General features: G+C 34.5%; 1 protein-coding gene and 1 non-coding gene across 2 annotated transcripts in view; both read left to right on the top strand.

Moving 5' to 3' along the window:
* The window catches only part of STPG2 (sperm tail PG-rich repeat containing 2), a 140,473-nt gene that overhangs the window by 71,094 nt on the left and 43,981 nt on the right, over positions 1–25,398 (top strand). The gene's annotated exons all lie outside the window — the stretch shown is intronic.
* LOC136407215 (U2 spliceosomal RNA) lies at positions 12,522–12,705 on the top strand. Its single transcript, XR_010751805.1, has one exon. It is a non-coding gene; the product is annotated as a U2 spliceosomal RNA (small nuclear RNA).

Genomic DNA, 25,398 nt, shown 5'->3' with positions numbered 1-25,398 from the left:
AACAATTCTTAATATATATGCACCAAACCAAGGAGCACCAAAATATATAAGACAGCTACTTATTGACCTTAAAACAAAAACAGACAAAAATACAATCATACTTGGAGACCTCAATACACTGCTGACGGCTCTAGATCGGTCATCCAAACAGAGAATCAACAAAGACATAGTGGCCTTAAACAAAACACTAGAGCACCTGGATATGATAGACATCTACAGGACATTTCATCCCAAAGTGACTGAGTATACATTTTTCTCCACTGTACATGGATCATTCTCAAGAATTGACCATATGTTGGGCCACAAAAACAACATCAGCAAATTTAGAAAAATCGAAGTTGTACCAAGCATATTTTCTGATCATAAAGCCTTGAAACTAGAATTCAACTGCAAAAAAGAGGAAAAAAATCCCACTAAAATGTGGAAACTAAACAACATACTTTTAAAAAATGAATGGGTCAAAGAAGAAATAAGTGCAGAGATCAAAAGATATATACAGACAAATGAAAATGACAATACGACATATCAGAATCTATGGGATGCAACAAAAGCAGTGATAAGAGGGAAGTTCATATCACTTCAGGCATATATGAACAAACAAGAGAGAGCCGAAGTGAACCACTTAACTTCACTCCTTAAGGAACTAGAAAAAGTAGAACAAAGTCAACCCAAAACAAGCCGAAGAAAGGAGATAATAAAAATCAGAGCAGAAATAAATGAAATAGAGAACAGAAAAACTATAGAAAAAATTAATAGAACAAGGAGCTGGTTCTTTGAAAAGATCAACAAAATTGACAAACCCTTGGCAAGACTTACCAAGGAAAAAAGAGAAAGAACTTATATAAACAAAATCCAAAATGAAAGAGGAGAAATCACCACGGACACCGTAGATATACAAAGATTTATTGTAGAATACTATGAAAAACTTTATGCCACTAAATTCAACAACCTAGAAGAAATGCATAAATTCCTGGAACAATATAACCTTCCTACACTGAGTCCAGAAGAAGCAGAAAGCCTAAACAGACCTATTAGTAGAGAAGAAATAGAAAAACCCATTAAAAACCTCCCCAAAAATAAAAGTCCAGGCCCTGACGGCTATACCAGCGAATTTTATCAAACATTCAAAGAAGACTTGGTTCCTATTCTACTCAAAGTCTTCCAAAAAAATTGAAGAAGAAGCAATACTTCCAAACACATTTTATGAGGCCAACATAACCCTCATACCAAAACCAGGCAAGGATGGCACAAAAAAAGAAACCTACAGACCAACATCTCTAATGAATACAGATGCTAAAATAAAAGAAAATACTGGCAAATCAAATACAACAACATATTAAAAAAATAATACATCACGATCAAGTGGGATTCATCCCAGAATCTCAAGGATGGTTCAACATACGTAAAACGGTTAACGTAATACACCATATCAACAAAACAAAGAACAAAAACCACATGATCTTATCAATAGACGCAGAAAAGGCTTTTGATAAAATACAACACAATTTTATGTTTAAGATTCTCAAAAAAATGGATATAGAAGGAAAATATCTCAACATGATAAAGGCCATATATGATAAACCATCAGCTAACATCATATTAAATGGCACAAAACTGAAGGCTTTCCCCCTTAAATCAGGAACAAGACAGGGTTGTCCACTTTCTCCACTCTTATTTAATGTGGTACTAGAGGTTCTAGCCAGAGCAAACAGACAAGACAAAGAAATAAAAGGCATCTTTTGGAAAGTAAAGAGACCACCTCTGTAAAGTTTTTATAGGTAATAAATATTTCATGAATTGGTCTCTATAAGTGAATATTCTTTTTGGAAAATGGAGTGAAATAATTTTATTTCAAAGCAGATATTGACAATAAATAATATTTTAAAAAGTAACATTTTAGAAAGATTGATATTTGTGGTAAAGTTACATATAAATGCACCTAAAGAGTTTTATGACATAGAAATATATTATATTTTGTGTTTCACATATATGGCATTGCTATATTGTAATATGGAGCTTATATTTTGTGAGGCAGCCAGTAAAGAAATTTAGGAGGAATTATGTTTTTCAATAGTGCTAGTAAGGTTATTTTAAAAGATGGAGTATAATAAATAATAGTAATATTTTCTAAGAACTGATAAAGACAAGTAGTAAAGAGTGAGCTTTTAAGAGAAAGTGAAAGCAATGTCCTGGTAAGACTAATGAGTATGTGAAATACTCATCTTTGCTTTTCAAACTAAACCTTTTATTTAGGTAATCAGTCAGTCATGAGTGGCAGGTAGTGACCATTAGGTGGATTCATTAGCACCCTGCAGCCTGCTTGTACAGGGCGACTCACATCTGTCTCCATTTGAAGTTTTCTAGTTGCCAGTGGTGAACAGATGGGCCATTACTGCCAACACTGCCCTCTGGGCCTACCTGGAGGACATGCAAAGTCATCCTAGGCAGGGCACATAGCCACGTTTACCTGCTGGGCTGTGAGCAAAATATTTTGAGTAATGGTGATATATTAAAATATTTTTAACCAAAAAGCTGCCCATGTAGATTTAGATTTGTAAACAATTTATACAAAAATATTATTTTGGAGGAGAAGGAAAATATTTAAGTGTATATGTATAACTATTGTGAACATCTGTAAAAGGTAGATATAATTGAGTAGTCAATTAGGCATAAGTTGATACATTTTTATTTAGGTTATTTGAATTTAATAGTATATTAAAAGACTTTTAGTAGAAACAATATATTATGTTATCAATATATTATTACTATCAATGTTATTATTGATGTTTTACATCACAAATAAATGAATTTCAAGATTTTCTTTCATTTATCTAATATGGTTCAAATAGAATATATCAATACTTTATAACATATGATATTGAATTCCAAATTTAAGATATTAAAAGCTTAGAGCTCTATATTTCTAATCCATCTAATTGATTTAAGTAAAAGGATATATTATATTCTGGTCAAAATATGCAATTTCAGCATTAAATCATATCTTGAGACTGTCTATGTTAGTGGCAGCAAGCACTTTTGTAAGGGCAGACTAATGGCATTTGTTGTTATAGCCTGGGTGTAAATGATGAGGAGATAGTGACTGAGCACATTTATCTTTGCACTCACGCTTACTTCTCTGTTTCTTCTGCTGAGATGCTTTTGTTCATGAATGTTTAGGTTCACCACAAATGTAGGCTGCCTGTATTTAGACAAGACACTGATCAGGAAAACAATTTTATGAAATAGGTACTCTTCATATAATACTGTAAAGCAGTGTTTTAAATGTAGTGTTCTTTGTTTAGAAATCTGGAGGTGGCCCTGATGGGTTGGCTTAGTGGTAGAGAGTTGGCTCGGTATGTGGAAGTCCAAGTTCAATTCCTGCTCAGGGCACACAGGAGAAGCGACCATCTACTTCTCCACCCTTCCCCCCATCTCTCTCTCTCTCTCTGTCTTCTCCTCCCACACCTATGGCTCAAATGGTTTGAGCAAGTTGGCTCTGGGTGTTGAGGATGACTCCATTACCTTGCCTCAGGTGCTAAATAGCTCGGTTGCCGAGCAACAGAGCAGCAGCTCCAGATGGGCAGAGCATCAGCCCCAGCTGGGGATTGCTGGGTGGATCCTAGTTGGGGTGCATGCCAGAGTCTGTCTCTCTGCCTTTGTGCCTCTCACTTAAAAAAAAAAGAAACCTAATCCCCAATGTGACGACATTTGAGGTGGAACCTTTGAAAGGTGATGAGGACATGAGGATGGAGCCCTTATGAATGGGAATAATTTTCTTATCCCTTCCATCCTGTTTGGATACACTGAGAAGACTACTGTCTGTGAACTAGGAAGCAGGCTCTTATCCAATACTGAACCTTGCACATCTCAGACTGTGAGAAATAAATTTCTGTAATTTAAACTACCTAGCTTATGGTTTTGTTATACCAGCCCAATTGAACTAAGCCATAAGACAATATTACTATGAAAGTAATTTTGATCTTGAGGATTCTCTGAAAGGGTATCAGGGACTCCCCAGGGGTCACTGGAACAAACTTTAAGAACCATGACTATAGGGTCTTTGAAGTTATAAATGTTTTGTTATAAATGCCTAGATCAGAGAGCCTTTAACATGTTAGCTAATTAATAGCAAAAAATCTATTACCATATATATGTATTGTAAAGTTTGTGTTTTAATGTATATGCAGCTTTTTGTAGAAATAAAGTAAAATTGTATCTTTTCCTTGAACATGCAGTGAAATTGTAACTGAGGGTGAGAATAAGTTTTCTAAATACACCTGTTAAAATTATAGTGACCTTTAAAACTATTACTGGTATTTGCAACTCTTATATCACATGTCTTCCAACATTATACACTTAGCAGTGAACATGAAGATCGACTAGTTTGAAATGGCAGTTCTAGGCAAAGAAATGAACTTTGAAATATTTATAGCTACTTTTAATGTCAAAAATTACACATGGACAATCTCAACATTGTTTCAATGATTCTAAAATCTCTATGAATTTTCAAAACTGTGTTTAAAACATCTTTCTTGTATTTGCATCAGATGTTCATATGGAAACAATGACCTTTTCATTTGTGATTTAAAAATGAACTAGAAAACTAAGCTGATTATGAAATTAAGGTTAGATTAACTTTAATAAAAATTAAAATCTTCTCTTTTATAAATTTAAACTGTCTTTTGGGTTTGTAGTTTTCACGTTATTTTCTCATGTTGGATAATTTGGATGGTTTACCATTCATTTGTTTCTTTAATGCCTTTTAAAATTGTATGGTCTTTACTTCTTGAAGATTTTACAAGTGCCCTCAAGGGTTTGCAACTTCATTGTTGCAACTCAGAAAAATAAAAAAAAATATGTGTTGCTCTGAAGGATAGAGGCACTTCTTTTCATAATCTACAGAATATGTTCCAGTTATTAAGGCTAGGTTTTATTATTACATGACTATTTTTTTCTTTTCATTTAATATTATGCAGTCACATACTTCAGTATCTTTAAAAAAATAGTGAAGAGTAATTATCTTTTTGGCTATACGGAAGTAGCTTGTATCAGGTACAAATATCTTGCTGAGACCAATTGTAGAAGCTGGATAAATTATGTGATTTCCAGATGGCTGAAAGCAACAGAGAGCAAACAAAGGAGATAAGACTTAAAGGATAAAGATTTCAGAGAGAAAGATAAATACATTGAGGTTAATCTGACATTCTCTGGACTTTTTTACATTAAGGTATTTTTTTATTTGCAAGTGGTATTGGAGGAAAAGCTCAGATGCTCAGCATAAATGGCTAGTAGAATCTTTCCTCAGTCTTACAAGGTTGGGAAAACAAAAAATTGAAATTGGTATTTCTGAAAATCCAGAAATACCAAGGTAGTCGAGGCTTGATGAAGCCAAGAGTATAGAGTAAAGGGAACCACAGAAAAGTAATGCTTCATTCTGTGCTGTTATCCCCCCCTCCCACCCCGAGGATTTATTGATTTCTAAGATGTGCAGGCAGGAAACCAAGACTCCAAGTAGAAAGTGGCAGTTAAACATGTAGCCTGATATGGAAGCTTCTGGAGCTAAAGAGACAGAAAATAGAGATGAAGAACTGATCTTATATGATAGTTGCTGGCAAACTTGCTCATTCTTACTTCCAGAAAAAGAAAGACTATCTTCACTAACCTGAAAAGTAATGTTTCTATCCTAGATAGGGATGGTAGGCATTTTAATCTCTTTATTACTCTTAAATATCTCTGGCAGAGGGGCATATCTCTATATTTATTATCTGCTTTTTCACACTTGTTTTTGCGCTCATTGTTGAAGACAGTAATTAGTCATCAGACACAGATGAGGACAAGCTAATGGATGGGAGTTTTGACAGTGATGAGGAGTTGTATAAATTTTATGATGAATAAAACTTGAGTTCAATAACTTTATGTAATACATTTTTTTTTCAAATTTTGGGCCCCAAAATTAAGGTGCATCTTATACATGGTATCATCTTATACATGGGGAAATATGGGACTACTCAATAGCTAAAAATACTTAAAGTTTAAAAGTTCAATTATTTAAAGCAATAGTTTTCCTAGATCTACTTATCATGGCAGAATAGTTCACATATCAGTTATTTCTGAAAGAATCATTGTACATATTTCCCCATATATAAGATGCACTTTAGTCCGAAAAATTTGGGGTCTAAAAACTGGATGTGTCTTATACAATGGTTGTAGATTCTTTTACTTGCAAATGTTTATTTGACTGTTTATATTCTGAATGCAGTAGCATGTAGAGGTTGTCCCTGTACTTACACTCCCACACACAATTTTTGGAACTTGTTTGGGTCTGAATCCAAAAAACCCATAATACATGTTCAAGGGAAAAATGGATAATTTTCTTGACCTCGGTTAATTTTAATATTTTTTTAATATTACCATTAAACTCAGGAACTATTCAGATTAATGGCTATTTTCAAATATCTGTGTTTTATTTAATAATTTACTCAACATGTATTTAATCTATGATATACCAGGCTCTTCTGCTAATCTCTCGAGACACATGGTTAACAAAAGTACATGTAGACTCTCACCTCATGGAGATAAGAAGAAGACTCACCTTCACCAGTAAGGTTTGAGGTGAGATCTGAAGGAGAACATAAGTTAAAGGAAGAGGAAAGAAAAGTACATTTCTAGGCAGAAGGAACATCAGAGTCCCTGTGGCTGTAAGGGGCAGAGTATAGTCAAAGGAGCACAGCCTGGAGGTTTCTTGACGTCCATACAGATAAGGAAATAGACAAAAGATTATGATTACTTTGTAAAATCAACATCTTATTGTGGGATTAACTTTAGGGTTAGACAATCTAGGTTTTTTAGAGCCCATCATCAGAAAAAAATATTACCAGAGAAGTGAAAATTTAATCTGCTTTTTTCTTCTAACTTCAATAATAAATAGAAGATAGGTTGTTCAATGTTGATGAAAAAAGTATATTATAGTCTTAGGAACAGAAGGATTCTTTTCTATAATACCCAATAAAATATATTTGTCTTAATATTATGAATAATAAAGATAATCATTTAGGCTTTAACTCCCCACTCCCCCAAAAAGTCAAAAGATACAAGTTTGTTAGAAACTCTTGTTTCAGTGCTAATTGTTGGAAGCCTTTAAAAAATGTATTTGGTCTATCCCTCTTATCTTCTAACTTTAAACCTAAATAATATTTATATAATACAAATAATAGATAATCAGGATCTTGAACTTTTTAATAAATTGCCATTATCCTCCTTTCTTGCTTTTCAAACTCCATAAGCCACTGAATCTTTTTGATATTATTGGCTGAAAGATGATTAAGACATTAAATTACTTTAATTCTATATGTAGAATAATAAGCAATTCTACTTCAAAATGTTAAATTATTTAGTTATTTATTTTTAATAGCTTTAATAATTATTTTTAATTATTATGGTTGGCTCATTGGTTTGAAATTTTCTTTAATATTGAATATTATTGGATCTATATCAATAATTCTGTGAGTTTACATCAGGTCAAATTAAATTCTTTAGTGTTTATATTGTGGAATTCAGACTTTTATCAAGCTCTTGTCTGAGATACAATTCAGACTGCTTTCTGAAAAAAAAGAAAAACCTCTCTATATGATAACCAAATAAGCAGTTTTAATCTCCTATTATATAAGTGTTTTCATATGAGGAGAATGTTTGACTCGGCGAACTGTACTGATTGTTTAGATCCCTAAGAAGGAAACGTATTAAAAATGTTTTGCTGAAATTGATGAGGCTATGTGTGAATCTTGAGCCTTCTGACATACATAAATGATAAATTCTTTTTTTTAAATGTATTTTTTCATGTTTTTAATATTTTGCCTTTAATAAAAAAACTCATAAGTGAAATTGTCAGATATAATAACCTTGTGAATAAATAAAGCAGTCACTTGTAAAGTTATAGGTAGAGAGAATGAAGTAGGCAATTTGAGTATATGTTACTCACTTAATAGTGAAGATGATTTATGGATATTACATTTTCCTGACTCATGAATGGTAACATTAATAGTTGGTCTGGTAGAAAGGGGATGTATTTGCTGACATTTCCTTCTGTCTTTTATCAGTGTTGCTACAAATGAAAATATATTTTCTTGTTAGATATGGGTAAAGAAATGGGACATTCCAAATGGAATGAATATTAAAATGTGACTTTCTCTTTCAATTTTGACAAATAACTTCTTTGTGTGTGTGTGTTTGACTGAGACAGAGAGAGGGACAGATAGGGACAGACAAGTAGGCAGGAAGGGAGAGAAATGAGAAGCATTAATTCTTTGTTGCAGCACCTTAGTTGTTCATTGATTGCTTTCTAATATGTGCCTTGATGGGGGGAGAGGAGGGCCTACAGCAGACTGAGTGACCCCTTGCTCAAGCCAGTGACCTTGGGCTCAAGCCAGATGAGTTTGTACTCAAGCTGGTAAGTTCGGGGTTTCGAACCTGGGTCCTTTGCGTCCCAGTTTGATGCTCTATCCACTGCGCCACCACCTGGTCAGGCACAAATAACTTCTGCATTAAGATATACTATATATCCAGATTCAATCTGTCTTTTATGAGAGCCAGATTGGATTACATTTTCCACCAAATGTGTATAATTAAAAACGTTTTAGTCACTAAAGTCATTTAAATATTTACATAAGTGATATGTTTGATATTACAACAATTTATTTTTGATCTATAAAACAAACTTCCCTTATCTTTGATAGATCTATATGTTTTACTTCTAAGTAGCTGAAGACTCTGAGGCTTCAAATTGTTGAGTTATATTTAAATCATAGTATAATCCTTTAAAGAACATTACGGAGAATTAAGGATGTATCAACTTCTCTCTACTCACAACACACATTATAATATAGTACTTTACTATAAACTGCATATAGATATTCAAATTAAAACATAGATGCATATACTTGCAAATTCACTTATCCTGATAAAGTTGCAGCTATAAAATATATATCTTAAACATAAGATGTAATAGTCTAAGGCAACATCATAACTAATAGTGGTCTTCTGAGTGCATCTGTATTTAAACTATTGCCTTATTGATTAAAGAGCAAAAACGGTTTTGATATTGGGGAAGTTATTTAGGCAAAGTATCTCAGTGAAATGAAAGATTGGAGTTAGGGAATCTCTGACTTATCTATATTGTTGAATGGAATTATTCAAGTATGTATTTACTTTGCATGCTCCTTATAGGTATATATTCTTTTTTTGGCAAGTGTTTTGGGTGATAGTAAACCAAAATCAGTCTTAAATAGAAAGGGAATTTATTGGTACATTTTAGATTGGGTCTGGCTCAGGTATTATTTCAGGCTTGACTGATGTCACCGGGACCTGGTTTCTCTCTTTTGCTTTTGAGAACTTCTTCTATACTTGTTTTGTTCACAGATGGGGTTTTCCTAACAGTGACAAGATCGCTCTTGCACTTAATAACCTCACAGTCTTTTGTTCAGATATAGTGAGAAGAATCTATTTTGAATGAGCTATTGGTTTGTAGAGACTGTCTCTTATATATGAATGCAGTAATGTCATAGAATTTATATCCTTTAAACCCAATACAAAATTTTCACAAAATGATGTGCAGGAATAGTCTTTAGGCACATTCTAAAATGCAATTTTGGCAGAATATAAAACTCACCTGTAGATGCTTTGTAAAGTACACTAAATTATTTACAAAAAAATGTTCATCATCAGTGTCACTGGACTAAGAAAGGCATCATAGCATGAAAACAAGCAAAGCCACTGTTTGTTAATAGCTCTGTGAGTTGTTGGATTATCAGGAAGCTATGTTTTAACATTTTACATCTTAAACATAATTTGTTAAATATACAGGCATTTTATAGGGATTTAGTTACTATATAAAAATTTGTTACAGGTTTTCGGTTGATATATAATATATACATTGTAACAGTTATTTTAGAATAGAATATCCAATTTTTAGAAAGGAATAATGTTGAGATCCAAGATGGCAGTAGAGAAAATGAATGATGACCAATGATCTTTTAAAAATATCATATGAATTCAAAGACTTAGAATTCATGTGTTTCAATTAGTATTCTTTTTTTTATTTAGAAATTAAATTTAATGGGGTGGCATTGATCAATAAGAGTGCATAGGTTTCAGGTGAACATCTTTATAGCATTTGAACTGTTGATTGTGTTGTGCCCATCACCCAAAGTCTAATCATTTTCCATCATTGTATATTTGTTCCTCTTTACTTTCCTCTTCCCACCCCTTTACTTTGGTAACCACTTTACTTTTATCTGTATCCATGAGTCTCAGTTTTATATTCCACCAATATGGGGTATATATTTGTTCCTCATCTCCCCACTCCCTGTGGTTCTTAGTACTGCTCAACATCTTGTTCTTGGCAACTGGGAGCCTAATTTGACTTAGATCCTTTTTATTTAAACCTAGTAGTGCTTGATCCCTTTCTTGCTTTCTGGTATAACATAAAATGTTCCAAGATCATTCTTATAAGACATGCAATCAGCCATTTCTTAATGGAGCCCTGGTTCCTTTTTAGTGTTATCCTTATTTTAAAGCTGAGGAAACAAGTTTGGCCAAGGTTTTACAGCTAGTAAATGATGGGCCTGATATTCTGGCTCAGATTTATTTTATTCTAAAACATTTTGTACCTATTTTATCTTCTTTTATCTTGTGGGTTAAAAAAAGAAGCCAAGAGAAACAGGGCCACACTGTAATATATTGCTTTATTCTTTCCAGTCCTGCGAGTTGCTCCTTCGCCCCCTTGCTCTGAACATTCCACAGTGCAGTTCTTAATGTGGGATGCTTGTTAGACTCAGGCATTCTTAAAAATGTTATCACCATGGTATATATCCTTTTTTTGTGTGCATATTTTTATTACTTTTACAGAAGTAAAATTATATAATACATGATGTTTTTAATTTAACATAAACATTTTCACTTGTAATTTAATATCTAATTTTGGCATATCTTTAAACATGCTGACTTGAGCTCTCTCACTTTATTCACCACTATCACTCTCAATCAAATCACTGCTATTTTTTGCCTCAGCAGCTTGCAATGGCCTACTTAGTGTAGGAGGCTTCCTCCTTTGCCCCATAGAGAAGCCAGGTTGATTCTTTTTCTTTTTTTAAATTTTATTTATTGGGTCATGCATTTTTAAAATAGCATCTGAGTCAATAGGGTTGCTTTCCACCCAAAGTCTAGTCTCTTTCCATCACCATATATTTGGCCCCCTTTTCCCTCTTCATCTTCCTCTCCTCCCTTTTTCCCCTCTGGTAATCTTCATTGGTGAGTTTGTTTGCTGCTTTCTGTTTTATATTCCACATATGCGTGAAATCATATGGTTCTTGTCTTTTTCTGTCTAACTTATTTCACTTAGCATGATACTCTCAAGACCCATCTAGGTTGTTGCAAATGGAAGTATTTTATCTTTTCTTATGGATGAACAGTATTCCATTATATAAATGTACCACCTTTTAAAATATAGTCATCCATCGAAGTCATTTAGATTGTTTTCATGTCTTGCCTACAGTGAATAATGCTGCAATGAATATAAGGGTACATATATCTTTATGAATAAATGTTTTCACTTTTCTTCACCAGATACTCAGAAGAAGTATTGCTAAGTCATATAGTATAGTTCTAGTCTTAATTTTCTTTCTAGTCTTAACTTTTTGAGCGACCTCCATATTGTTTTCCATAGTGGTTATATCAGTTTACATTCCCACCAGCAATGACTGAGGGTTCCTTTTTCTCCACAACCTCTTCAACACTTGTTATTTCTTGTTTTGTTGATAACAGTCATTCTAACAGATATGAGGTGGTATCTCACTGTGGTTTTGATTTGCACTTCCCTTATAGCTAGTGAAGTTCAGCATTTCTTCCCATATATTTATTGGTCATTTCTGTGTTCTTAAGACCATATTCTAGTTTGGCTTAGCTGTACCATAGGTTCTGTCAAATAGTGTTTCATCACTTCGAGGAAGAGAGGTGAATAAAAATGTATTATTAATGATGCTTTATAGTTTGTCTTTATACTTCTAGTAATTTAGATTCCTATGACTATGTTACCTTCCATGGTGACTTTTGCAGATATAATTATCTTGATGTGGGGAGATTATCCTGAATGATCTGGGCATCCCAATGTGATCACAAGAACCCTTATGAGCGGGATACAGGACAGTCAGAGTCAGAGAAGGAAATGTAATAACAGAAGCAAAGATTGGAATAATACAGGTCAATGAACCAAGGAATGTAAGCAACCTATAAAAACTGGAAAGGCAAGGAAAAAAATTTTATCCTAAAGACTCCAGAAGGAACACAGACCTACCAACACCTTGATTTTAGGACTTTTGACCTCCAGATTGTAAAATTATAAATGTGTGTATTTTAACTACTAAGTTTGTCATATTTGTTAAAGCAGCAATAGAAAGAAAATTAATATAGAGTTTGGAACCCGAAAGTGGGATGCTGCGGTAACAATTACCTAAAAATATGGAAGTGGCATTGCTTCTCAGCCTTTTGGCTAAGATCAGATATAGTATCTATTCTTATCAGTTTAAAAATATGGAAGTGGCTTTGGAATTGGGCAATAGGAAGAGGCTGGAAGAATTTTGAGAAGCATGGTAGAAAGTGCTTAGATTGTGTTGAACAGAACGTTAGTAGAAATCTGAATTGTAAAGAATCTTCTGATGTAGGCTCAGAAGAAAGTGAGGATCATAGTAGAAAAATCATGTATCATTTTAGGGAATACTTACATCATCATAGACTATTAGTTGAAATATGGACATTAGATGAACTGCTAATGAGGAATCAGAAGAAAGTGTGGAACATGTTATTGGAAACTAAGAAAGAAAACCCTTATATTGTGTAGTGGCTGAAAGTCAAGCTTAATTTTTTCCTACACATTATGTGGGAAGAAGAATTTGTAAGGGATGTTCTTCGATATTTTGATGAAGAGATTCATAAGCAAAGTGTTGAAGGTACACTTAGGTTTCTTCTTGCTGCTTATAGTAAAATGTGAGCAGGAAAAGATAAATTGAGGTAAGACCTATTAAGTTAAATGAACCAGGACTTGATGATTTGGAAAATATTTAGCCCTGATTATGCATAATGAAAAAGACATGGAAAGTGTGCTCTGGAGAGAAAGCCAAGGTTGTGGCTGAACAATCATTTGCTAGTGCCTTGGGAGGACTCAAGTAGTTAGTCACGCAGAGGGCTCTTTGAAGAGAGTAGGTGTGTGACTGATGGATCCCTGCAGTCATCTCAGCAGAACCCAAAATTAGTGATGGGATAATCTCAGAAAGACCTGTGGAAGAGCATTTAGTGTGAAGTGAATTCCACACAAGACATGGAAGACCCATAGGTTCATGAGAATTTTATATCAACAGAAACTATGCCAGCCTGGCACAGAGAATTTTATGTAAGTAGGAAGTGAGCTGATAAAACTACTGAGCTGGAAGCATTTGCTAACCTTCTTGAAAAAGAAAGGTGGACTTAGAGGGCAGAGCCTTGGCCCTCATGGGTAAAGTTGTGAGCCACATGGGATTATTCTCAGGCCTTGAGACTTTATGGAGTTTGCCTACCAGGATTTTGAAATTGCTTAAGATGGCTGACTTATTTTTTCTTCTGCTTTCTCCCTTTTTGAATGGAAGTGCCTATGGTTAGTGTCCTATGATTGTCCCTTTATTGCATTTTGGGAGATAACTCATTTTCTAGTGTCAAAGGTCCATGGATGGAGAGAAATATTGCCCTAGATGGAGCATATTCAGGGTCTTATTCATACCTGATTAAATGATGACGTTTGGGAATTTTGAGTTGATTAGATTCTGACGAGATCTCATGCTTGCTGCTGTAATGAACTGAGAGTTTTGAAAATGTTGGGATGAAGTGAATGCATTTTGAATGCAGGAAGGATGTGAATCTTTGAGGATCAGAGGGCTGACTGTGCTAGAAACAGTAATGTACCGCAAAGATGTTTACATCCTAATCCCCAGAATCTTTGAATATGTTACATAACATGGTAAAAGAGATTTTTTTTTAAATTTTTTAAAATTTATTTTATTTTATTTATTCATTTTTAGAGAGGAGAGAGAGAGGGAGGGAGAGAGACAGAGAGAAAGAAGGGGGAGGAGCTGGAAGCATCAACTCCCACATGTGCCTTGACCAGGCAAGCCCAGGGTTCCGAACCGGCAACCTCAGCATTTCCAGGTCGACGCTCCATCCACTAGCGCCACCACAGGTCAGGCTAAAAGAGATTTTTATAGCTGAATTAAGTTAAGGATTTAGATATACATTTGTCCTTCATCTATTGCAGAGGTTACGTTCTATAACCCCCAGCAATAGGTGAAAATCTGCAAAGTAGCGACCTTATATTTATTTTATTATTTATATATATTTTAAGGCTTTATAAACCCTCCCCGCAGTCTTATAAACCTTTCCCACACTGTTATTAACCTTTCACACATTATAAATACTTCCTATGCTTTTAAACATTTTCTATACTCTTAAACCTATGTAATTTAATAACATATAAAATTTTATATGAGTACTCACCAGTGAATATACAACTTGAATGATGAAGATGATTTAATATTCTTTTAATATGTTTTAATTAATATTTTATGTATTTTATATTGTTTTCAATTTTTTAGGCTAGAAAATGCTTATTTTACCATAAAAATAATTAAAATAATAAATACATAAAAATATCTAAATGCCACAAAATCCTGCGATATAGCAAAAAATCCACAATACAAAATTAGATATATACCATTTAAACATCTGCAATACAATGGGATCGCGAAATGTGAACTGCAATATCGTGAAGGACGACTGTAGAGATATCAGCCTGGGTTATTCAGATGTCCTCATGGTAATCACAAGGCGGTTTATAAGAGGGACAGAGGAATGTCAGTCAGAGAAGGCAATGTAACAACAGAAGCACAGGGAGCGAAGGTAATGTGATGATGGAAGCAGAGGTTGGGACTGATGTGATGCCATAAGCCAAGGAATGTGGGCAGCCTTTAGAAGTGGGAAAAGGTGTGGAAACATAACCCTGCTGGCATACAATTCTAGTAGTCATTGTCACAACTGCCTGCCCACTATATTAATGAATCCTTAAATTCAGTTGAAGTCCAACTGAATATTTTTATTTAAAAAATATTTTTTAAAATAACCCCCTAATATTAAAGGACGTCTCTTCCTTACCCTTTGGTCTTTTCTTTTTGTTCTTATACTTTCTGGAATGTAGATGGAGTAATTGCGGTAGTCATTTTATGACTGTTTTGTAGCAAAATGAGAAAATGTTCAAGAGACTCTCAAACACTTGGATACTGATGTTATTGAGCCACTGAATCAGTGCTTCCATAACCTATTTCTGGACCTCTTGCTTTATAAGACGAATAAAACTATTTTTAAAGGCAGTGTTAGGTTTATTGGTGTTCGTGGACAAATGCATTTCTACCTGAAAAGTCAGTGACAGTAATTCTGCTGAGAGAAAGGACAGTAAAAGTGAAATTCCTTCATTAAATGATAAAATAAAATGTCATATAATATCAGTAGCATATTGTTTACATGAGGATCTATAAACATGTACTACTATCTGTTGAAATGTATGATATTTTGGTTTATACTTGTGTTAAACTACTGATTTGCAGAGTATGAATTGACCCTTTGCTTATGAGTGCTACATATATATGTGGAAAAGAACTTGGCAACATTCAGTTATATTTATCTTTAGCCAGACAGTGGTGATGCAGTGGCTAGAGCATTGATCCAGAATGCTGAGGTCCCTGGTTCGAAACCCAGAGGGTGCCAGCTGGAGCATGGACTTGTAGGCTTTACCACAGGGTCGCCAACTTGAGCACAGGGTTGCCAGCTTGAGCGTGGGATCATCGACATGGTCCCAAGGTTGCTGGCTTAGTGAAGCAACTATGAGTCAATGCTTCTTATCTCCCCCCTCCCTCTCTCTTTCCCTTCCTGTTTCTCTCTCTCAAATCAATTAAAAAAAGAACAAGCAAAAGGAGAAATGGTGTGTCTGCATCTTTGATTTAATATTATGGAACATTTAGACTTGAAAACTTTCATTGGGATCAGCAATGCATAGCACCAACCATATTCACAGCAGAGAAAAGTGCTATGTAAGTAAAAGAGATTTCATCTTAGTAGCAATCACACTCTGCTTTGTTTAGAGAAAACAATTGATAATCAATAGTATGCTTTCTAATTTTAGGTTGAATTTGAAAAAAAAGTGAAAAGTATGAATATATTTAAATTGTCAGTGTATATTAGTGTTTTTATGTATAGATAACGAAGACATGAGAAATGGATACAACTGTTCTTTCACACTGAAGTAAAAATGTTGATAAGGGGATGTTTTTCATATGGTCTATTGAAATAAAACATACATTTAATGCCAGTAAAGAGCATTATGATTTCATGTAGTTTTTTCAAATGGATATCTTAGTATCTTGAGTGGTCTGAATTTATTTCTAAGCCAAAATACTCTACTTTTTAATGTTGAGGTATTTTCTCATGATTTTAAGACAAATGAACTGCCATACAGATAGCTTAAGACAGATATTTGGACTTTTTCCAGTTCAATGTCTTTTTTAGTCTACGGAGAAAGAAACTGATAATGTATTATTTAGCTAATATATAACCACATTCAAATGTTGCAACAGAGCATGAAGAAATAACTTCTAGGACTAAAAACAAGAGGAATCAGAAATAAACTTACTGTTGTCTTCCAAGGTGAAACACAACCTTCCAGAATTTGGGCAATAAAATGTTAGAACTTATCATCTATTAGAGTGCTGAAAGTAGTCTTCAGTGAGCCATCTCTCTACAATTTCTGGGCCATTTGTGTTTAATATGAATATCCAGACCTATCTGGTAGCCATTAAACTCGGTGCCATTTATAATGACCTACGATTGTGAATTTGAAATTTCTAATTAATAGAAGGTAGCATGAGAAATCAATTGCAAAAATAACCTAAATTATAAATTAAGCTATCTACTACTGACTTTCATAAAAGTACCTTGATGGAAGACTGCAAACAATATTATCCTTCTCATTGAAATAAAATGTATTTTATTGCTAATTTATAAAATATTATTTTTTATCATGAAAATAAGATACATATTGTTTAAAAATTACCTAAAATTGATCATCTTTATGCACACAGATTACCCATTAAGGAGTGTTTAGGTGCCAGAGTTGAAGAAAAACTACTCTTGAAGCTATAGACAGGAATTTCCTTTATTTTGAGTATTAAATGCCTTGTTTCAATGTGCTTAGGTAATCATAAGTATCTTCGATGTAAGGAATCAGAATTTCCCCATCATTTTCTTGGACTTTCATCCTTATGAAATTCATATTTGAATTTCCACTGCACAGAGTCAGAGAAAGTTTTTTTTTTCTTTTTTAAAATATATATCCAGTGAAGGGAGGGGAGGCAGAGAGACAGACTTTCACACGTGCTCCAACCAGGATCCACCTGGCAAGCCCACTAGGGGGTGATGCTCTGCCCACTGAGTCATTGCTCCATTGCTCAGTATCCAAGCTCTTAATGCCTGAGACCAAGGCCATGGAGCCATCCTCAGCTCCCGGGGTCAACTCACTCCAGTCAAGCTATGGCTACAGGAGAAGGAGGAGGAAAGAGAGAGAGAAAAGCAAAAGGGGAGATGGGCACTTCTCCTGTGTGCCCTGACTGGGAATTGAACCCGGAACATCCACATGCTGGGCCAACACTCTACCACTGAGTCAACTTGCCAGGGCCCAGAGAAAGTTCTTAGTATGGTACTTTGATTACTTGATGCCTTGATTCACAACATTATCTGCTCAAGGGTGTCTATAAATCTGTCCTACTGAACCTACTTTCACATTTGATTTTCTGATTGCTACCAACACATCCCATACACTTCTCAGACAAGTATGAAAAAATTCTAACTTACTGTGTTCTCTAATTTGTGAATATAACAAGAAGATAGATTGTCTTTCTTATAACAATGAGATGTTTAGTAGTCTGACACTGCACAATAATCTAGTTAAATATGAGTACAGGGAATCCTCGAGTTATGACACAGTTCCATTCCTACAACAGTGATGTAACTTGAATTTTGGTTAAGTCAAAACACACCCTAGCTTAAGTCACTTATCTATCATAACACAGTTGTAAAACCATAATCTAAAACATAAAAACACAACTAAGCCACAAAAAAAGGAAAAGGACATAAATATACTGTACCGTACACTATACCGTAGTAACAGAAAAAATAACAAGAAATAAGTAAAAAAAATTTCTTACCTTTATTCCTGTGGTTGGCTTGCACACTGGAAGGGGCATTGCAAGGTGAGAGAGAGTGACCTATTGGGAAGAGGAGGCTGGAGAGGCAGGAGACCTGCAGAAGGTGATGGAGATACTGGGTCAGGTGAATCAGGATTGCTTAAGGAACATGCAGGAGACGCTGGAGATGATTCTACCTGTACTACAGTAATTATTTACCTGTACCACTTGTAATTATCATCTCAAGAAGCAGCTGATGTAGAGGGTACTGGATCTGTTGCAGTCCTCTATACCTTCTTAAAGAATTGTTCCAGGGTAGTGTGGAAGGTTGATGACTTCTTCTCTTCCAAAATCTGCCTGTAGCATTGCAAGGCATCCATAACAACCCTGTAGACCTTACTGAATCTGTTATCACTGGGGACCTCAGCCTGAAATTTTGCCAACCCATCCTTTACAATAGAAATATCTTCTGCCAAACCTTTGGTAGCAAATCTCTTGGGTTCTGGGGTTTCTATCTCTTCCTCTTCAATCAGCTACTTCTCCTGCTGAATGAGGTCCTCAGCAGACAGCTCCTCTCCATGTGATGCCAGTAGCTCTGTGACATCTATCTGATGGCTTTCCTCTTCCTTGAATTATTGCCATCTGAAGAGTCTGCTTCTGTTTTGTTTTGTTGGTTTTTTTGTTTTTTCTGATTTACTTATTTCACTCCATATAATGTTATCAAGATCCCCCCATTTTGTTGTAACTGATCTGATGTCATCATTTCTTATGGCTGAGTAGTATACCATAGTATATATGTGCCACATCTTCTTTTTTTTTTTTTAATTAATAATTTTATTTTTTTAATGGGGTGACATCAATAAATCAGGATACATATATTCAAAGATAACAAGTCCAGGTTATCTTGTCGTTCAATTATGTTGCATACCCATCACCCAAAGTCAGATTGTCCTCTGTCACCTTCTATCTTGTTTTCTTTGTGCCCCTCCCCACCCCCTTTCCCTCTCCCATTCCCCCCTCCCCCCCCGTAACCACCACACTCTTATCAATGTCTCTTAGTTTCACTTTTATGTCCCACCTACGTATGGAATAATGCAGTTCCTGGTTTTTTCTAAATTACTTATTTCGCTTCGTATCATGTTATCAAGATCCCACCATTTGGCTGTAAATGTTCTGATGTCATCATTTCTTATGGCTGAGTAGTATTCCATAGTGTATATGTGCCACATCTTCTTTATCCAGTCATCTATTGATGGGATTTTTGGTTGTTTCCATGTCCCGACCACTGTGAACAATGCTGCAATAAACATGGGGCTGCATGTGTCTTTATGTATCAATGTTTCTGAGTTTTTGGGGTATATACCCAGTAGAGGGATTGCTGGGTCATAAGGTAGTTCTATTTTCAGTTTTTTGAGGAACCACCATACTTTCTTCCATAATAGTTGTACTACTTTACATTCCCACCAACAGTGGATGAGGGTTCCCTTTCTCCACAGCCTCTCCAACATTTGCTATTACCTGTCTTGCTAATAATACCTAATCTAACAGGAGTGAGGTGGTATCTCATTGCCGTTTTGATTTGCATTTCTCTAATAGCTAAAGAAGATGAGCATCTTTTCATATATCTGTTGGCCATTTGTATTTCTTCCTGGAAGAAGTGTCTGTTCATGTCCTCTTCCCATTTTTTTATTGGATTGTTTGTTTCTTTGTTGTTGAGTTTTATGAGTTCTTTGGATATTTTGGATATTAAGCCCTTATCTGAGCTGTTGTTTGAAAATATCATTTCCCATTTAGTTGGCTTTCTGTTTATTTTGTTATCAGATTCTCTTGCTGAGCAAAAACTTCTTAGTCTGATGTAGTCCCATTCATTAATTTTTGCCTTCACTTCTCTTGCCTGTGGAGGCAAGTTCATAAAATGTTCTTTAAAACCCAGGTCCATGAGTTGAGTACCTATGTCTTCTTCTATGTACTTAATTGTTTCAGGTCTTATGTTTAGATCTTTGATCCATTTTGAGTTAATTTTTGTACAGGGGAAGAGACTGTAGTCCAGTTTCATTCTTTTGCATGTGGCTTTCCAGTTTTCCCAGCACCATTTATTGAAGAGGCTTTCTTTTCTCCATTGTGTGTTGTTGGCCCCTTTATCAAAAATTATTTGACTATATATATGTGGTTTTATTTCTGGACTTTCTATTCTGTTCCATTGGTCTGAGTGTCTATTTTTCTGCCAATACCATGCTGTTTTGATTGTCGTGGCCCTATAATATAGTTTGAAGTCAGGTATTGTAATGCCCCCAGCTTCATTCTTTTTCTTTAGGATTGCTTTGGCTATTCGGGGTTTTTTATAGTTCCATATAAATCTGATGATTTTTGCTCCATTTCTTTAAAAAATGTCATTGGAAGTTTGATGGGAATTGCATTAAATTTGTATATTGCTTTGGGTAATATAGCCATCTTGATTATATTTATTCTTCCTAGCCAAGAACAAGGTATATTCTTCCATCTCATTATATCTTTTTCGATTTCCCTTAACAATGGTTTATAGTTTTTATTATATAAGTCCTTTACATTCTTTGTTATGTTTATTCCTAAGTATTTTATTTTTTTGTTGCAATCGTGAAGGGGATTATTCTTTTGAGTTCATTCTCAATTGTTTCATTGTTGGCATATAGAAAGGCTATTGACTTCTGTATGTTAATTTTGTATCCTGCGACCTTACTGTATTGGCTTATTGTTTCTAGTAGTCTTTTTGTGGATTCTTTGGGGTTTTCGATGTATAGGATCATATCATCTGCAAAAAGTGATACCTTTACTTCTTCTTTTCCGATATGGATGCCTTTTATTTCTTTGTCTTGTCTGATTGCTCTGGCTAGAACCTCTAGTACCACATTAAATAAGAGTGGAGAGAGTGGACAACCCTGTCTTGTTCCTGATTTAAGGGGGAAAGCCTTCAGTTTAGTGCCATTTAATATGATGTTAGCTGATGGTTTATCATATATGGCCTTTATCATGTTGAGATATTTTCCTTCTATACCCATTTTGTTGAGAGTCTTAAGCATAAAATTGTGTTGTATTTTATCAAAAGCCTTTTCTGCATCTATTGATAAGATCATGTGGTTTTTGTTCTTTGTTTTGTTGATATGGTGTATTACGTTAACTGTTTTACGTATGTTGAACCATCCTTGAGATTCTGGGATGAATCCCACTTGATCATGATGTATTATTTTTTTAATATGTTGTTGTATTCGATTTGCTAGTATTTTGTTTAGTATTTTAGCATCTGTATTCATTAGAGATATTGGTCTGTAGTTTTCTTTTTTTGTGCCATTCTTGCCTGGTTTTGCTATGAGGGTTATGTTGGCCTCATAAAATGTGTTTGGAAGTATTGCTTCTTCTTCAATTTTTTGGAAGACTTTGAGTAGAATAGGAACCAAGTCTTCTTTGAATGTTTGATAAAATTCGCTGGTATAGTCGTCAGGGCCTGGACTTTTATTTTTGGGGAGGTTTTTAATGGTTTTTTCTATTTCTTCTCTACTGATAGGTCTGTTTAGGCTTTCTGCTTCTTCTTGACTCAGTCTAGAAAGGTTGTATTGTTCTAGGAATTTATCCATTTCTTCTAGGTTGTTGAATTTAGTGGCATAAAGTTTTTCATAGTATTCTACAATAATTCTTTGTATATCTATGGTGTCCGTGGTGATTTCTCCTCTTTCATTTTGGATTTTGTTTATATGAGTTCTTTCTCTTTTTTCCTTGGTAAGTCTTGCCAAGGGTTTGTCAATTTTGTTGATCTTTTCAAAGAACCAGCTCCTTGTTCTATTAATTTTCTCTATAGTTTTTCTGTTCTCTATTTCATTTATTTCTGCTCTGATTTTTATTATCTCCTTTCTTCGGCTGGTTTTGGGTTGTCTTTGTTCTTCTTTTTCTAGTTCCTTAAGGTGGGAAGTTAAGTGGTTCACTTGGGCTCTCTCTTGTTTGTTCATATATGCCTGAAGTGATATGAACTTCCCTCTTATCACTGCTTTTGCTGCATCCCATAGATTCTGATATGTCATATTGTCATTTTCATTAGTCTGTATATATCTTTTGATCTCTGCACTTATTTCTTCTTTGACCCATTCATTTTTTAAAAGTATGTTGTTTAGTTTCCACATTTTTGTGGGATTTTTTTCCTCTTTTTTGCAGTTGAATTCTAGTTTCAAGGCTTTATGATCAGAAAATATGCTTGGTACAACTTCAATTTTTCTGAATTTGCTGATGTTGTTTTTGTGGCCCAACATATGGTCAATTCTTGAGAATGATCCATGTACACTGGAGAAAAATGTATACTCAGTCACTTTGGGATGAAATGTCCTGTAGATGTCTATCATATCCAGGTGCTCTAGTGTTTTGTTTAAGGCCACTATGTCTTTGTTGATTCTCTGTTTGGATGACCGATCTAGAGCCGTCAGCGGTGTATTGAGGTCTCCAAATATGATTGTATTTTTGTCAGTTTTTGTTTTAAGATCAATAAGTAGCTGTCTTATATATTTTGGTGTTCCTTGGTTTGGTGCATATATATTAAGAATTGTTATGTCTTCTTGATTCAGTGTCTCTTTAGCCATTATGAAATGGCCATTTTTGTCTCTGAGTATTTTTCCTGTCTTGTAGTCAGCATTATCCGATATGAGTATTGCTACACCTGCTTTTTTTGGATGTTATTTGCTTGGAGTATTGTTTTCCAGCCTTTCACTTTGAATTTTGTTTTTATCCTTGTTACTTAGATGAGTTTCCTGTAAGCAGCATACAGTTGGATTTTCTTTTTTAATCCATTCTGCTACTCTGTGGCTTTTTATTGGTGAGTTTAATCCATTTACATTTAGTGTAATTATTGATACTTGTGAGTTCCCTATGGCCATTTTATAGATTGCTTTCTGTTAGTTTTGTGTCTTGTTGGATCCTTCTCTTTAATTTTTCTATCTTTTGTTTTTATTTGGTTATATTCCATATATCTTTCCTCTGTTGCTATCTTTTTTATCTCATGTGCTTCTGTGGTGGTTTTTTCAATGGTGGTTACCTTTGAGTAATGAAAAGGGTACCTACCCTGTTCATTGTAGCGAACTATTTTGTGAGTACTTTTGTACTCCATAGTCCTTTGCTACTGTTAATCTCCATCTTCTCCCCCTCTTTCTTTTTGTTGTTGTCACAGTTTAAATTTGGTTTTATTGTGTTCTTCTTGGAGCTTTTACTTGTGGCTCTGTTTTTTTTTGTTCTTTGTATCTGATTGGAGAATACCCTTTTAGTAATTCCTGGAGTGGGGGTTTTCTGATGATAAATTCCCTCATCTTTTCTGTATCTGTGAATGTTTTTATTTCTCCTTCATATTTGAAGGATAGCTTTGATGGGTATAGTATTCATGGCTGAAAGTTCCTCTCTTTCAGGACTTTAAATATTGGGGTCCACTCTCTTCTAGCTTGTAGAGTTTCTGCTGAGAAATCTGATGATAATCTAATGGGCCTTCCTTTATATGTTGTATTCTTCTTTTCCCTGGCTGCCTTGAGAATTTTTTCTTTGCTGTTGGTTTGTGTCAATTTCATTATGATATGCCTTGGAGTAGGTTTGTTGGGGTTAAGAAAACTCAGAGTTCTGTTTGCTTCTTGAACTTGAGGCTTTAGTTCTTTCCACAAGCTTGGGAAGTTCCCATTTATTATTTGTTTGAGTATGTTATCCATTCCATTTTCTCTCTCTTCTCCCTCTGATATACCTATTATTCTTATGTTATTCTTTTTGATGGAGTCAGATAATTCTTGTAGGGCTATCTCATTTTTTTTAATTTTTGAGTCTCTTTCTTCTTCTCTCTGTTGTGCCTCAAGTTGCTTGTCTTCTATTTCACCAATCCTCTCTTCTATCTGACCTGTTCTATTAGCTAAGCTTGTTACTTCGTTTTTCAGCTCGTGAATTGAGTTTTTCATCTCTGTTTGATTTGTTTTTATAGTTTCAATTTCCTTGGACATATATTCTTTGTGTTCATTGAGTTGTTTTCTGAGCTCCCTAAATTGCCTTTCTGTGTTTTCTTGTATATCTCGGAGGATTTTTAGGATTTCTATCTTGAATTCTCTGTCACTTAGCTCCAAGGTTTCCAATATATTAAATTTTTTCTCCATAGATTTTTCCTCATCTATCTGTGTTACCTCTCTTTCTTTTGTATCCATGATATTCGATTTTCTCTTCCTTAATGGCATCTGAGGGTGGTTTTGTTGATAGTATTAATGAGATTTAATAAAGAATAAAAAGTTTAAAAAATAAAAAAATAAAAAATCGAAAAGAGTTGTTTTTTTTAAAAAAATTAATAATGAAATAAAGAAAAATAAAATAAAATAAAAATTTAAAAAAAAGGAAATTATTCCCCCCCTTCTTTTTTCCTCTCCTCTCCTCTCCCCTCTTTCTTGAGAAACTCTTGTGGTGAACTGTGAATTATAACAAACAATGACTGTGATGGAGGGCCTGAATTGGAGAAAAGTAATAAAGGGGCAAAAAAAAAAAAAAAGAAAAAAAAAGAAAAAAAAAAAGCAAATAAGGAAAAAATTTGGCTCAAGAATAAAATGATTTGCTTTTAGGTATTGGTTATCCAAGAGTTATGATGAGAGGAATAAGAGGAAAACAGAAAAATGGGGGGACAAATTAAAAAATTACTATTGTATTTAGTGGAACAAGAACTAGATAAAATGGAGACCCAGGGATGGGAGCATTGCTAGTGAGTTAAAAAGGTGAAGTAAAAATCCCCCAAAATGCCACAAACATAAGTTTGAGTCCCAGATAAGATAATGTGTTTGTTATTGAGGTTTGAATGAGAGGAGATGTAAAGGAGAAAGGAAGAAACTAATATAGAGGGAGAAAAGAAAGAGAGAGAGAGAAAAAAAGAGGGAACCACTAAAAGAAGAAAAAAGAAAGGAGAGAGAGAGAGAGTTAAGGGTTTTGGAGTGCAACCCTCATAGAGAGAAAGGAAGAGGAGAGAAAAGATAATGGGAGATGTAACACTTATGGGTAGTGTAGTTCAAGAAGAGGAGAGAGTAAGACCGGCAGAGAGTTAATCGGCCAAATTGGAGGAGGAAAAAAAGTA

Source organism: Saccopteryx leptura, chromosome 5 (assembly GCF_036850995.1).
Source record: "Saccopteryx leptura isolate mSacLep1 chromosome 5, mSacLep1_pri_phased_curated, whole genome shotgun sequence".
NCBI lineage: Eukaryota > Metazoa > Chordata > Mammalia > Chiroptera > Emballonuridae > Saccopteryx > Saccopteryx leptura.
This window is presented reverse-complemented; position numbering and strand designations above follow the sequence as displayed.